This window comes from Tamandua tetradactyla, chromosome 16, assembly GCF_023851605.1.
Source record: "Tamandua tetradactyla isolate mTamTet1 chromosome 16, mTamTet1.pri, whole genome shotgun sequence".
Classification (NCBI taxonomy): Eukaryota; Metazoa; Chordata; class Mammalia; order Pilosa; family Myrmecophagidae; genus Tamandua; species Tamandua tetradactyla.
In genome coordinates, this window is record NC_135342.1 from 78388459 (window position 1) to 78404368 (window position 15910).

General features: G+C 44.7%; 1 protein-coding gene and 1 long non-coding RNA gene across 5 annotated transcripts in view; one reads left to right on the forward strand and one right to left on the reverse strand.

Moving 5' to 3' along the window:
* The window catches only part of CDH13 (cadherin 13), a 1150740-nt gene that overhangs the window by 1048411 nt on the left and 86419 nt on the right, over positions 1-15910 (forward strand). The window lies entirely within an intron of this gene.
* The window catches only part of LOC143659838 (uncharacterized), a 114787-nt gene continuing 100676 nt past the window's right edge, over positions 1800-15910 (reverse strand). The window contains exons 4-6 of the long non-coding RNA XR_013163785.1: positions 14412-15176; positions 13159-13216; positions 1800-3001 (exon numbers count right to left, since the gene is read on the reverse strand). This is a non-coding gene — a long non-coding RNA (uncharacterized LOC143659838). The remainder of the gene's footprint in view (positions 3002-13158; positions 13217-14411; positions 15177-15910) is intronic.

Consider the following 15910-nt stretch of genomic DNA (forward strand, 5'->3'; position numbering starts at 1 on the left):
GAAGGAAGACCTTCGTTGCCAGCAGTCACTTCTGATGAGTCAGGTCAGCTTCGTCATTGTATCACTCAAAGTGTGCCCATCCTATTACATTCCACTTTGCCCTTTACCTTAATTCTCCTTTAATACATGCACACATATACCATCCTCATCAGAATACTGATAACCCCAAGCAGCCACTGATCTGCCTTCTGTAGTATAGATAAACACACATTTTCTAGATGTTTACATAAATGAAATCCTATAGTAAGCATGTACTTTTGTTCTATCTGGCTTCTTACACTCGGCACAATTATTTTGAGATTCACCACATCGTTGCCTGTGTCACCATTTTCTCTTGAGAGCAAAACCAAAGACTTTCTGCAGAACAATTCAATTCTCTCCATCCCCTGCCCCAAGAAAGCTCCAGGCCCACTTTTCATAGATGGCACAAAACCAAAGCATCTTCTGGAAGAAAGGGTCCCACCTGTTTAGACTCTGGGTTGTTCCAAATAGCACTTTTTCCCAATAACCTACACCTTCTCCTTTTATCCTTTGGTTGGTCCAACAACTGTTTAATGAGCATCTACTATGTTTCTAGCACACTGCTAGTGGCAGTGGGACATGGTGTGAATCAGGCAAACAGGGTCTTCCTCGAAGGAAACTTACATTCAGGGAGGGCGGCAGCCAGGGAATGGGTAAATGAACAAATGCGGAGAGGGTCCCGGGAAGAAAAGAGAAAATATGGTTGTCTGGAAGGACACACATCCAACCGTCAGCAGTGGTTAATCTGGGGTGTGGAATGAGAGGCAGGAGAGTACTTTTCACGGAAAATAGCCATTTATGTTGTACTGTTTGTAGGTTTTTAGAATGTAATCCCATATTTCTTTGGTTTTTTTTATTGTGAATCCTTTAAAGGCTTTTAGTGAGTAATACATGCTCATTGTAGAAAAATTAGGTAAGATATGGCAGAATAAAGAAGCAAATTGAAAATCACCTTTGATCCTACCACCGAGATATGGCCACCACTATATCTCACCATTAATTCCACCAGCGAGACGCAGAGGCATATGCAGCATTTTGTGTAATTAAACAGGCCATGGGAACTGCCATCAGCTTCCTAGGGAGCCGAGTTGTGTTTATTTTTTTTTTAAGAGCTACTAATTTTTGATTAACAAGGATGAATGTAACATTTGAGAGGAATCTAATTAGACCCTGTTCCCCTTCTCAACAAAACAACATTATTCCCCACAAAGTGTGGCGTCAGGAGTCTGGGGGCACATAGCTCTAAGCCGCAGAGTTCTAGGGGACATTTCTCATGTCACCATCTAGACAGGGGAGCACTCCACCAGCGAGGCATCGCAGCTGCAGGTTGCACACCCTGCTGAAGCCGGGCTGGATAATAACTCACTTTGTCATTACTTAATTCTGTGGTATCTGCAGTTCCTGAGCCAAAATAGAACCACCTCAGTCTCTGAAAAGGTGAGGCCCTGGGTGTCACGGTGTTTGGGAACATGAAAAAGCAAGGGGGCAGGTACATGAGGTGGTCAAAAGATGGAGGCAGCATTCCTGCTTCATTTCTTTTCTCAGTGAAATATCTGCATGTTTCGTTCATTGTTGCATTCGCAATGCATGCTAGGGACTGCGTTGCAGGCGTACCCTGGCCCTGCGTGCGGTTAACCATCTGCAGTTAGCAGAGTGGACCTCCACACAGCGGGAGAACAAGAGCACGTGTCTAGGCTAGAATTAGAATGTCCGATGGGCAGGCCAGCCTCTGGGGTTCCCCAAACATGCCAACTTCCCCTAACCCTTCTGAGCACCACCGTTCCCCTGCCCACCTCCGCCACACCGGTCCCTCCCCTGGGACCTCCTGGATCTCTCCACAATCCAGGCTCACCTCCAGCACCATGGCCAGCGCCCATTTTATAAATTCGGTGCCCCTGCTGTGTGGGATGCTAAGTCGAGTTGATCCTCATTGTTGATACATTTGTGAATTTGTCTACCCACTAAAATTTATTCGTAGCCCCCAAATCAGTACTCATGGAGCCTTCATGGTCATTCGTGGGCATACCCAGCTGAGGTTCAACAAGGTGCCCAAGTGCAGTGCTGAAGTGCTGTCTAAAGCTCCTAAGACAAGAAGGCTATGTTGTGTCTTATGGATAAAATATGTGTGTTAGATCAGCTTCATTCAGGCATGAGTTATAGTACTGTTGGCCCTGAGTTTGTTGTTAGTGAAGCAACAATATATATTGAATACAGTGTCTTTGTACAGAAACATACACAAAACAAGATTGTATATTGATTGGTTGATGAAAATGCTGTGACCTGAGCCTCACAGGAACCTAACCCTGTATTTCCCCTAGGAGCAATGGGTTCAGTGTTCACTAATTCAGTGTTTATAGCAACTTTATAGAATATACTGACCACGAATAATTAGAATCAGCTTTTTAAAAATTTCCCTGTTCCTGTGTGTTTGCTCACATTGCTTTCTCTGCCCTTTCTCCCTCCAAATAATCACCACTTGACTAAACCCTGCACATCTGCTTGCAGTAGAGTAGTGGTGCAGCATGCTGAGTTTGACATTCAGCTCTGCTAATCCAAGCAAAGCTCGTAGCATAACATCTGGAATGGTGTAAGAACCCAGTACATATTGGCTGTTACTGTAATCCTTAAAGAATCAACCCAAATGTGGCCTTGTCCTAGAAGTCTTCCTTTATCATCCAACCTGCAGCAGAGCCAGGCTGCCCCTCCTTGGTACTCATTTATCATAACTTTTATCATATTGTATTTTGTAATTGTCAGCAAGTATACTAATCCGGGTAAGTAATACTTGCTACTTATACTATTTGTTAAACCAAATCTCAATGGTTTAACACAAAAGTCTGTTGTTCACTCAAATGATAGTCCATTTGTAGACGACATATTGGGGTGGTGGTTCTGCTCCACAAAGCCATGCAGGGGCCCAGGATCCTTGGCTACTTCCATCTTGTGTGTCAGCCTCTTCAGTGTATGGCCTCCAGTGTTTCTGTGGAAGGGAAAGAGAGATAGCAAGGGGGGGTTGTAGCCAAGTCCAGAGGTAATCTTATCACTTCCGCCTGCATTCCCTTGACCAGAATCAAGGCCCCAACCTAGCTGCAAGGGGAGCTGAGAAATGTAGCCTGGCTGTGTGTCCAGGGGGAAAATAGAATTGTCTCTGCCATAGGGGTGCTTCTCATCTCCTCCACTAAGCAGAGACCACGTACCCTGGGTCTCTCATCTACCTTCCCTTGGGCTGAGTGTTAAGAATAGAAGTGTTCACTTAGGCCACACCTATCACTGCCTGAAATAGTCCATGACCACATTAAACTAGGGCACATATGGAGGTGAGGCAGGGGATGAACCTGGAGCAAACTTTCTGAAAGACATTTTGCATTATGTATCAACTTTTTACAAACAGGCATACTCTTCAATACCAGAAATTCCACTCCTAGGAATTTATCTCAAAGAAATAATCAGAAATGTCCTCAACTTAGCAGGGAGAGATTTAGGTACAGAGTTCTTCACTGAAACTTCATTCTGATAGCAAAAATTTGGAAAGTAACCTCCATGTCCAACAATAGGAAGCTGAAAAATCATGGGGCAGTCATATGATGAAATAATACCCAGCCATTAAAACAATGTTTTATAAGAGTTTGTAATGTACAGGTGTTTTAGTTTGTTAAGCTGCTGGAATGCAATATTCCAGAAACAGAATGACTTTTAAAAGGGGAATTTATTAAGTTTCAAGTTTACAGTTCTAAGGCTGTGAAAACATCCAAACTAAGGCACCCAGGGAAAGATACCTTGGCTCAAGAAGGCTGATGACATTCGGGGTTTCTCTTTCAGTTGGGAATACACATGGCAACATCGGCTAGCTCTCTCTCCTCGTTTCATAAGCCTTCCCGGGGACATAGGTCTCATCTCCATGGAGACAATCAAAAAGTTCCCACCCAGCAATACTGAACGAAGATTAATGAACATGGCCTTTCTGGGGTACATAATAGCTTCAAACCGGCACACCGGGGATATTGTTCCTGATATAAACTGAAGTGCAAAAAACAGGAGATCAAAGTTGGTAAACAGTATGATCCAACAGTATGATCCCAACTAGGTAAATCACATGGGGAGATCTAAAAAAATTAAATAACCCACATGATTAGAAGTAATTTCTTCAGATTCCTGGAGTTATGGGGAACTTTTTTCTCCATTTTTTTTTTTTGTATTTTCAAGTTTTCATCACTGAAAATTTTAGTTGTATAAATAGAAATATAATTTCTTAAAGAAGCAAAGAACAAAGGATATTGGAAAAAGAAAACATCTTTAGCCCTGCAGATGTACTCAGAGATAACGGTGCTCCTTTTCTACAGCCTTGAGATCCCAAATGCAGATGGAAATCACCAAGCCTTAGTGTGCCATCTACACGGACCGGTGATTACTGCCTGGGATATGTCCCTCTCTGCTGTCATGACATCCATTCAACTGCACAAAATACAACATCTAACACACCAACCGCATAACCCTTCACACAGCACTTTTTTACAAGCAGAAATGAAAAAGCCTTATTCCTTTGTAAGTTCTATGAAGACATTTCTTGGCATATAAAAAAATGACAAGGACCCTTCACCTAGATTTTCACAGCTTGCCCATACTGAACCTCCATTACGGTCCCACAATGTTCAGAGGGACTTGAAAAAGCATTTCCCCTTTGCACCCAAAGCTGTGATTTCCCAGTGGTCTGGAGAAATAAAGCAACCTCAAGACAAGTTAAGGGATCAGTGTGTGTCTCCAATGTTCTCTTTCTGGTGGGGTTTTTAACCCAATATGCTTAGGTTGCTGGGACAACAGGCTTCATGAACAAAAAATAATCATAATAATTTGCCCCCAAATGTATGAGAAAATGGACTGTAATTCCTGCTTGAGTGTCAGAACATGAAAAATGAGGTGATTATTTAAATTCTACACTCCAAACCAATAACACACTTAAATTCAAACTCATGGCCCAGCAAGGAAAAAGTTCTGGAGTCCTGGGACATGTGTACTCGGCACTCTGTGTGTGGGCTCCCCCAGACACCCCAGCTCAGAGCACAGGCCCCCCCCACATCCACCCAGGGACTGTTATGAAATACAGCCAGCCACAACCCTGCCTGCTCCCGGCCCCTGTGCCATGGAAAGTGCTATTTCCCCCCTCAGTGCATTTCCAGGAATTAAGTACTCCTTCCTTGCCAATTACACGGTGACAATTCTTCGAACTGAATTTAAGCTCCAGTAGAAAATTGTTGGAAGCGTTCAGTGCTCATTTTTCACCAAATTGAAACTTTGGTAATGTTATTGTAATAAGAAAAAAATCTTCCAAAATTCAATTGGAATTTTTTTCTATTAACTTAGTAATAGGGGTCCAATTTCAGGAAAACAGTCCATCCTGTGGGTGAGATCTCTGGGTGTTAGGCGGCCCCGACACTGTCCTGCAGTTGACCTTTCCGGATGGGACACGACATGTTCAGCCATTGTCAGGGAATGGACTGTTACTTTACCTCGATGGATATTCTGTAGAAAGTGAAGTCGGCCCCTTCAAGCACTGTGTCTTTGTGAATTTTGACTAGGTTTCTAAAAACAAATGCTTTCCTGATTCTTAGAGTGTGGAAATGGAATATGGAGGTTTAAGCTGTGTATTGTTGGCTTGAATCTAAGCAATGCTTTCCTTGATTATGAGTTTTTTGGTCTTTAGTGCATAGAGATATTCATACTGTGATCACTGTACCCGCCTCAGTGAATCCTTCTAGAAAATACATTTTTCTACAGCAACTAGGTTTTATAAGGATTATGGAAAAAGAAAAAGAAAATCAATGATATTAAACAGAGAATCTGAGAAAAAGGGAATTAAATCTTCTTGAGCAACCATTAAGTTCCAGGCATTTGATGTAATTCTATCATTTCATCTCCCAACAACCCCAAGACAGGTCTTACTGTCCCCATTTTACAGAACATGCAACTGAGGCTAGGCAGTGGCCCACTCCTGTGGGAAGGTACACAGTGAAGACATGACAGGTTGAAACCAAGGCTCTCCCGCTACAGAGCCCATGGGCCAAGATGTCAGCAAGCATTTTCTATTGCTTCTAAGTTGGGGTTTATGCCTTCAAGGATTAGGAGGTGCCAATACTAGCCCTAATAGCAATGGGGTTATTGTATGTTTTATACCCAGTCTCGGGCAGGTCTTTTCCTGAGTTCTCTCCTGTGGACAAGAAATGGGTAGCAACACTCTGCTCCCTCCTGCTGTTTGTCAGCCCTGTACCAGAAACCAGCTGTGTCTGCCTGGAAGAGGATGGATAGTGGACAAATGGCCCAAACATATCTCATTTGGGCCATCGTTTGCCCCAAGTTGATGGCACCTTAGCTGTACTGGGTGAGGCAAAAATAGAGGGGAATAGATGATGTCCTAAAAGAGCCACTCCTGCCACTTACAGAGGAAGAACTGAGGCCAACATTCACTTGCTCATCCATGCAATGGTTCAATTAACAAATTTTTATTAAGCACCTGCTGTGTGGTAAGCCTGGAGCATTCTTTCTGTAGAAAAGAAGCACCATGTGTACTTTTCGTGTTCATCGAGTATTAACCCTTGTGTGAGTGACCACCAATCATGCATTCATGTAACAACCAGCTCATTAAGCAGCTGCTAGTACTGCAGGCAGTGGGCTGAGTGCTTTCTCATCCCCTGACTCTAAATCTGCACATCTTCCGTGAGATCAGCATTGCTGTGTTCCTGTTTTCCAGTTGGAAAACTGAGGCTGAAAGTAAGTTAAGTAGCACAATGCGCTTGAAGCTGGACAGATGCTGTGGTGGTTTGAAGCTGTTATATACCCCAGAAAAGGCCATTTTTTTTTTTTTTTTTTTTTTTACATTGGGTGGCACCAGGAATCGAACCCAGGTTTCCAGCATGGCAGGCAAGAATTCCACCTGCTGAGTCACTGTGGCCCGCCCAAAGCCATGTTCTTTTAATCCATTCCTGTGGGTGCAGACCTACTGTGGATAGGACTTTTGGTTAGGTAATTTCAATTGAAATGTGACCCACCTCATTCAAGTTGGGTCTTAATCCCCTTACCAGTGTCCTTTAAAAGAGATGAAATTAAGAGAAAGCTCATAGAGAAAAACCCCAAAGAAGCTAGACCACTCACAGAAACTCAGAGAGGAAAACACTAGAACCAGAAGGACCAGCAGACACCAGCCTTGTGCCTTCCCATGTAGCAGGTGTCCTGGGTGCCAGCAGTGTGTCTTCAGAGTCCAGGTATCATCCTGTTGATGCCTTGAACTGAACATTTTCATGGCCTAAGAACTGTAAATTGTAAGTTAATAAATCCGCATTGTAAAAGCCAACCCATTTCTGGGATATTGCATTCCAGCAGCTTTAGCAAACCAAAACAGATGCTAAATGCATACTACAAAATGTGAATCAGTAAATAGTTGAACTTGTCTCAGAGAAAGACTGCAGCACCCCCTACTCTCAACAGACTTTTGAAGTAGGCAAACATGCACCCAAAACCTGCTCAGGAACAGGGGTAGAATCCAGGTATTTTAGTTTGTTAAAGTGGCAGAAATGCAATATACCAAAATGGAACAGCTTTTATAAGGGAATTTATTAAGTTGCAAGTTTACAGTTCTAAGGCCATGAAAATGTCCAAATTAAGGCACCAACAAGAGGCTACCTTCACTCAAGAAAAGCTGCTGCCATCTGGAACAGTTCTGTCAACTGGGAAAACACATGGCTGGCATCTGCCGGGGTCTTTGACTTCTGGACACCTCTGTCAGCTGAAGGTACATGATGACATCTGCTAGCTTTCCCTCCTTGCTTCTCATTTCATAATGATTCCCCAAGGATGTTTTCCTTCTGCATCTCTAAAGGTCTCTGGCTGTGTGGGCTCTGAAGCTTTTTCCAAAATATTTCCCTCTTAAAAGACTCCAGTAAGCAATCCCTCCTTCTATAGGTGGAGATACATCTCCATGAAAACCACTTAATTAAAAGATTCTACCTTCCATTGGGTGGGTCACATCTCCATAGAAACAACTTAATCAAAAAATCCCACCCAGCAACACTGAATGAGGGCTAAAGAACGGCTTTTCTGGGGAACACAACAGTTTCAAACCAGCACAATGGGCTTGGAAATTATGCAAATACAAACAGCAATACATAGAGATATTTTGACTCAGCAAGCTTGGAAAGCTTGGCCTTTAATCAGGAAGGTCCAACATGCATGTGTCAGCTGAGGCTGTCAAGGGAAATTAATGAACCATTTAGGCTAATTGAACTGGAGATTATACTGGCACTCAAACCTCTACCAACTTCAAGATCTCCAACTCTGCAATGTCCTTCCTCGTGGCCCACCTCTTCCAACCCTTGTGGCGGCGCCTCATCTTCCTCCTGCCCTCAACCCTGCCCTTCTTAGAGTTGTCCCCAATGAGCTCTGCCTGCTCCCTACCCAGCAAGGGGCCACACTCCTCCATTCCAGTAGAGACTTTCTTGGGCATGCTTCAGGCTCCCAAATATCTGTCTTGAGCTCAGTCATCTTTTGTGCTGCATCTATATAAAGGGTTTCTGCTAGACAGCTCCACTTGGGAACCTCACAGACCCCTCACCCCTGATATAGGCAGCACCAAATTCACCTTGGCCTCTAGCGTTCCTTGTGTCGGTCAAGGGCAGGGCCATTCCTGTGCTCCTTCACCTCCAACACAGCCCCATCTCCATGTCCCAAGGACTCCACCTTCCATACATCTCCTGACTTCATCTGCCTTTCTCCGGGACTATTGCTGCCACCACAGTCCAGCCTCCAGCCTCTCCAGTCTGACAGTACAGCAGTGTCTGGCTGACTCCTCTTCCTGTACATGTCAGCTCAGACACCGCTTCCTCAGAGCAACCTCTCCTGGCCCCACCGACATTCCCAGAGCCTCCTGCATTTACCCTTTCATAGCCCAAATGGCCTTTGCGAATCTATTTCCCCTCTGGACTGTGCACTCGGAGGGTCTGGATTGTTTCTGTTTTCAGCCATTGTATCTCCTGTGCCTTTCACGTCGTAGACCCCACTCTGTACTCCTTCGTGAAGTAATACAGTGCCAGTGACTGTCCCCAAGGTCCTCACCCTCTTGGTCACTTGCTAGCCTTGGGAAGACCCTTGCTGCTTTTGTTCTGCCCCCTGCCTCTTGGCTGTCACTTGGTTAGAGCTGCCCACATTCAGGGAGCTCTACCTGGGCATTCGTACCCGCATGTGCTCCTCCTTTCCCCATCTAAAGACATTCTCTTGATCCCAGCTGTAATCATCCTTCCTCTAGGCTACTGGTAACAGCCTCTTAGCTCATCTCACCTCTCTCTCTCTCTGTTCCTTGCCTGGTACTCCTGCTAATATCAGGCTCCCCAACACCCATTCTGTCCTTGTCACTTGCCTGCTGGTCCAACTCTCAGTGCTTTTTCTGTGGACTGAATGAAGCGCACGCACCTCAGCCTGCCAGTAGAGCCCCTGCCCAGCATAGCACCAAGTGGCAATTCTAGACTTGCTCTCTCCATTCTACCTGTAATCCTTCAGAGGAGAAGAGGAGAAGAAGTGATCCCCAGGGTTCCTTCAAGCACCAGTGATCTATAGGACTCTCCTCCTAACTTAAATCTTGTAAAACAGAAGATACAGTTTGTCAAGGCAGTGAACCTTGCCCTGTCACAGTTCCCATTGGTGCACATCAAGCTACCCTAAAACTTAGTAGCATAAAGCAATATCATGTATTATCTTCTGCAGATTTTTTCAGTCAGGAACATGAACAGAACAAAGTGGAAATGACTTACATGTGCATCACCATGTCTGAGGCCTCAGCTGGCAACCCCAAAAGCTGGGAGCTGAAATCATCACGAGTCTTATTTTTTGGTTTATCTGACAGTTAATGCTGGCTATTGGCCAGAACTCCTGCAGATGGCCTCCCTGTGTGGCCTGGGCTCCCTCAGAACATGGTGGCTGGGTTCCAAGGGTGACAGCCCAAGAGTAAGTGCCAACTAAAGGCCATGTGACCTTTTATGGGCTAGCTCAGAAGACACACATGGTCACTTCATGTTATTCATCAAGGGCAGCCTAAAGCCTGGCCCACATTCTAGGGCAGGACAATCAGACTTCTTTGGATGGGAGTAGCATATGGGATCAGAAATATTTTTGTGGCCATTTTTGGAAAATAGAATCTGGCACAGCACCCAAAGTCGCACGGGTTGAGAGTGATGGGCCCAAGGTCAGAGTCCTGTTCCATTGTTCAGCAGTTGCATACCTTGGGGAAATCTGTGAACCTCCTAATATGGTCTGCTTACTTATAAAATAACTGCAAGTTTTAACACATTGATTCAGATCATATTAATTGGTTATCTTTGGTTACAAACCATAGACAGATACCAACTCTGATTAACTTAACACACACACACTAAGGATGCTGAAAGATGCAAAGAAAAAGATGATAAAGCAGCCTTCAGAAAGACTTACAGAGCTGAGCTCCTTTAGTGATCTGGGCCCCTGGTACAACCAGACAGTGTCTTCAGGTCCTCACTAACAGAATGAATCAACCCAAGTAACTTTCATTCTTATGTCTCTTTACTGATATGTACATTTTCAGGATTTAAAGTCCTGTTAGGACTTGGCCTTAAGTCTTGAACTCACTTCACCATTTGGCCAGGGGAAAGAAGGCACCGGGATGGAAAGTCCCTCTGAAACTGCGTGGAAATGGGAAGCCAGCCATAGGGAAACGGCAGTGCCCACTCAGAAGAAGGGGGATGTATGTGGGGTGGACAAACAACAGGTCCACTCTGATTACATTAAGGACCAAGGAGGATAATGATCATAAAGGCTCAAATGTGGCTACTTAGCAGACATCACCAACACTCTCCTTCCCCCAAGCATGTAACATATCTTTGCCAGTTTAGAACTTGCAAAATCTCTCCCCTTCTGTCTCCACCCATCACAATTCTGGTGATCCTTAACATGTTTGGCAGGTAGGAAGTGATCTCTTTCTCCTTGTACCCCACCCCCAATATGTTTTGCACCTTTCTTAGGTCACTATTACCTTCTTCCTTATTTTGGTCACTTCTATTTTGTCTTATCCTAGTATTTCCAAACACTAGGTGCATTCATTTGACAGAAACTATGTATTATTATTCACTTAGTGCTTTAGTGCTTCTGGTTACTTTAAATTGATTTGCCTTTTCCTTTTTTAACTTAGCTTCACCCTAAACAATATCTGTGAGGTGTTAGCTATGCTTTTACAGTATACATCAAAATAAATATAATGACTGCAATTTAAAAGTTATTGTTGACCCCCTGTTCTGCTCATTTTCCCTATTCTGTCTGAGTTCTAATAAGGCAGGACCCACTCTTCCATTCCTCATACCTGCTCTGACATTCAGCGCTGTGCTGTTGATCTGGTGGTCGGTCAATAAGTAGTCAGAGAGTGAGTAAATAGAAAGAAAGATAAAGGAGGGAGAGAGAGAAGAAGAGATGAAAGAATAAAGTTAAATTAAATGGGGCAAACCATTGGTGACAGATCCTGGAGGCAAAAATGGAGGTGGGAAAGCCGAATTTTGAGGCGAGGGTAAAGATAATTTCTCTTTCTTCTATTTTACCTGCACCTTCTCTGTGGACCCAACTTCCGATCATTTGGCAAAGGTCAGGGAGGTCAATCTAACCAGCAGCTGCCAAAATTGCCCTCACCACAAACCAGCTTGCACAAGGCACCAAGAGAATTGGGACTTCTCTTTCCCGACCCAAGTCTCCTTCTGGCCAGCGGTGCTGACGTGTAGAACAAGCAAGAGGATGTGATTAGACAAGCACAGGGCTCAGTTTTCTACACAGGCTCCTCCCAAAGCCACTAGGAAAAGCAACAGGTACCTGCAGAAAACAGAGATCCTCTCCCTGGCGGCCTCATCCTTTGTAGCCTGAGCTCCTCTCAGGCTTCCCAACCTCTCCCCAGGGCAGCACAACCAGACCACCCGCCCCCCACTTCTAACAGTGGGTTCTTCCTAGGCCTGGGCTTAACCCCTTAAAATAGCATTAGCACCTGCTGGTGCGGGTTTCTTGGACGTGAGGTTGAGGCAGTCATCCCTTCACCCTCCTTAGTTATATTCCCTCTCTACACCCCACAAGCTCACTCCTTGGCCAGCTTTCTCTCAGTTTTGTCTGTTTCTACCCAAATTCTTTGTAACGGATGCCCTCTGCCTAGAATCCCTCACCTTTACACCTTCTCTTTCATTGGCAGAACATTATCTCTCAAGATGCCCACATCCTAACTCCCCCCTAAACCTGGGAATATGTAACCATGTGGTGAAAGGGGAAAGGGGCTTTGCAGATGTGATTAAGTTCAGGATCTTGAGGTAGGGGAGTCTCCTTGATTATCCAGGTGGCCCAGTGTCATTGCAAGGGCTCTTAGAAAAGGGAGTCAGTAGGGGCAGAGACAGAGGGAAATGTGAGGATGGAAGCAGAACTCAGAGGAGGGGAAGGGGTCATGACTCAAGGAATGTAGTGGCCTCTAGAAGCTGAAAAAGGCAAGGAAATGAATCCCAGAAGCTTCTAGAAAGAATCAGCCTTGCTGATACCTTGATTTGAAACCTCTGACTTTCAGAACTGTAAGATAATAAATTTGAGTTGTTTTAAGTCACTAAGACTATGATCATTTGTTACAGTAGCCATAGGGCCCTAACACACCAACTTTCATATATTTCCCTGTTCCAGCCCCAAAGAGTCCTCATCAATTCCCCCTCTGATCAATACTGCCCACGTTCATTCATCCACACACACTAAAATCCCCCACACCTGCGGCATATCCAGGAGCTGTGCCTTAACCATCCTTCTATCTCCCGTGCCCCTATGAGGGCCTTGTCCATAGCAAACACCCAATAAGCACTTCTTTAATCACTTAGAAAGCTAGGATTCCATTGTTGTCCCCAGAAAGCTTCCCCAAAATGCCACATGCATCACCAGACCTATTTATGCTTGTCCAGAGCTAGCCATGCATGATGGTAGTAGAATGAAATGAGTAATTTCATTTTTGCTACAAGGAAGTAAACATTTTAATCATGGACTTCATCGTCCTATATACTAGAGTCCAAATGTTCACTCTGCCTTTGGCATCTGCCATCAAGGTCAGCCGCATGGCGAGCCTACCTGCTTGATCGGTCTCAGTGCCTCTTTCTCCTTCTCAGTTCATTAGCTCCACCTCCATCTTCAGTGTCCGTATTCAGGTAAAGAACAGAGAGGTTTAAGAAGCATTAGTCATTCTTCCAGAGTCTGTGATTTCTTGAAATGCCAAAAAAGCACATGGCCCATCTTTAGATAATGGGCACACCCTAAAACAGTGGTCCTTAACCAGGGATGATTTTGTCTCCCAGATGACATTTGGGAACATCTAGAACACTGGAGGGGGTGCTACTGGCACCTAGTGGGCAGAGGTCAAGGATGCTTTTAAAAGTCCTGTAAAGCACAGGACAGCCTCTCACAACAAAGGACGGTCAGGCCTGGAAGGTCAGCCTTACTGAGGGTGAGAAACCCTGTGCTAGAACAACAAGCTGAAACCTCATTGAATGACCGCTGATTCAGAACAAGAGACCTGGCTTAAAACCAATTCAGGAATTTCTGAGGTTCTGGCAGTGTTGGCTGACTAGAAGGTAAGAGCTAAGACGACTGCAAGGTCCAATAGCTGGCATTGAGTTATGACCATCGTCGTCACACCGCACGCCTCTTTTTAAGATGGGATTGGAAGCTGGCAAACTCAAGGAGGCCAACCTGGAACAGACATCCTGGGTGGGAGCTAAAGAAAGAGGCATCTGGAAGTAGAGGGAAGGAGAGTCCCCCCAGCCCTGGTCCTGCCACTTAGCAGACCTGTAACTGCGAGAAACTAGCTGATCCTCCCTAGGCCTGAGGTACTTCATCTTTAAAATGTGTTTAGCAACAGGGTTGTCATGGGGTAAAGCTCAACAAGTGTGGGGTGCTTAGCACAAAGGCTGCCACCTCTACAGTAAAGAGGGCTGTGATCATTGCTACTAAGATCTAAAGAGGGCCCAAAATCCTGACACGTGAGGTCCAACAGAAGAAGCTAGGACGGGAAAAGCAATGAGTGCAGGACAGACACACTAATCATCTTGCGTGGTTGAAGGTCTTGGAGGGAGGAAGTACAGTCACCTCATCCACATTGCAGTGAATAGGGGCACAGCACCCCATGATCTAGAAAATCCATGTAAAAACGTTTTTTTCAGGATGTTCTAGTTTGCTAGCTGCTGGAATGCAATATAATAGAAATGGAATGGCCTCTAAAAAGGAGAATTTATTAAGTTGCAGGTTTACAGTTCTAAGGCTGTGAAAATATACAAATTAAAGCAAGCTATAGAAATGCCCAATCTAAGGCACCCAGGGAAAGATACCTTGGTTCAAGAAGGCTGATGATGTTCAGGGTTTCTCTCTCAACTGGAAAGGCACATGGTGCACATAGCAACATCTGCTAGCTTTCTCTCCAGGCTTCTTGTTTCATGAAGCTCCCCTGGGGGTGTTTTCCTTCTTCGTCTCCAAAGGTCTCTGGCTGCATGGGCTCTCGTGGCCCTTTCCCAAATGGGGCCCTCTTAAAGGGCTCTAGTAAGTAATCCCACCTTGAATGGGTGGAGACACATCTCCATGGAAGCCACCTAATCAAAAGTTACTACCCACAATTGAGTGAGTCACATCTCCATGGCTAATCAAAAAGCCCCCACCCAGCAATATTGAATGAGGATTAAAGGACATGGCTTTTCTGGGGTTCACAAGAGATTCAAACTGGCACACAGGGTTTCAGGAAATTCCCTATCTGCCTCTTAATTGACAGATGCTGCCTCTCCAGTTCCTTTTACATTGTGTAGCCTGAAACTTTTTTTTTAATATTCAAACCAGACTTTGTGGGCCTCAAAATCCACAGGGGTAGATCCTTCACCTTCATTTTTAAAGGGCTTATTGGCCTTTCCTCGTATGATGCCAGAGTCTACTGGAATGCCCCTTCCCCCTTTTTTAAAAACAATCCTGCACTTAAAAGAATGTTGTATATTCTACCCACAAGCAACGCAGATTTCATGATTTAGGCAAATGCTTGGCAGTACTTGGTGCAACTGCAGCAAAGGCTTTGCGAATTTCTTCGTGTGTTGTCTGCAGCTTCTGCAAAACTAAAAAAAAAATCCCATTTAATTTCTTATATCGACCCATGACACATCAGAACCGCAGTGTGGAAAGGATAACTGCAATGTCTTCTGGAGGAAACCTAGTGGGCAAAATGCGAGGGACAGAGCCTGGGGTCCGCCAGGCCTGGGGCAGGGGCTGCTGTGTTAGACAAAAGCCGGAGGGTAAACAGCTGAAGTCAACCGTTCCCTGGACTGACCCATTAGAAGTTTCTGTGAAATCAGGATGGGGGAGATTTCGAGATATCCATTTGGAAAATCAAGAGTCTCCAGCAGTGCTGTCCTGTGATGGTGAAGTTCTCCCGCATTTGGCTTAATAGCTAATATGGGGGAATTGGCTCATTTCAGGGAGCTTTATCTTAATGTGATCTGCTCAATTAGCAAACTTTCCCTGAAGGCGGGTGGTAGCAGGCTAGTAGGTTTTCACTTACTTCACAGACATCATCAAAATTCAGGGCAGTGATGCTAAGTGTTAATAATAGGAAAAACTGTGTATGAGATGGGAGGATATGGGAACTCTGTTGTTTCTGCATGATTTTCCTGTAAACTTACAACTTCTCTTAAAATTTAAAATAAAATTTAAAAAATAATCAGGGCAGTGCCTTTTAAAAAGGCCCGCGGTGGATAAGAGAGAATCGTGCATTGAGAACAGCAATCAGAGCCCCTGGCATTCTCTCTACCCAGTGAAAACCAAACTCTGGGGCTGTGCAGAACTGATTTGT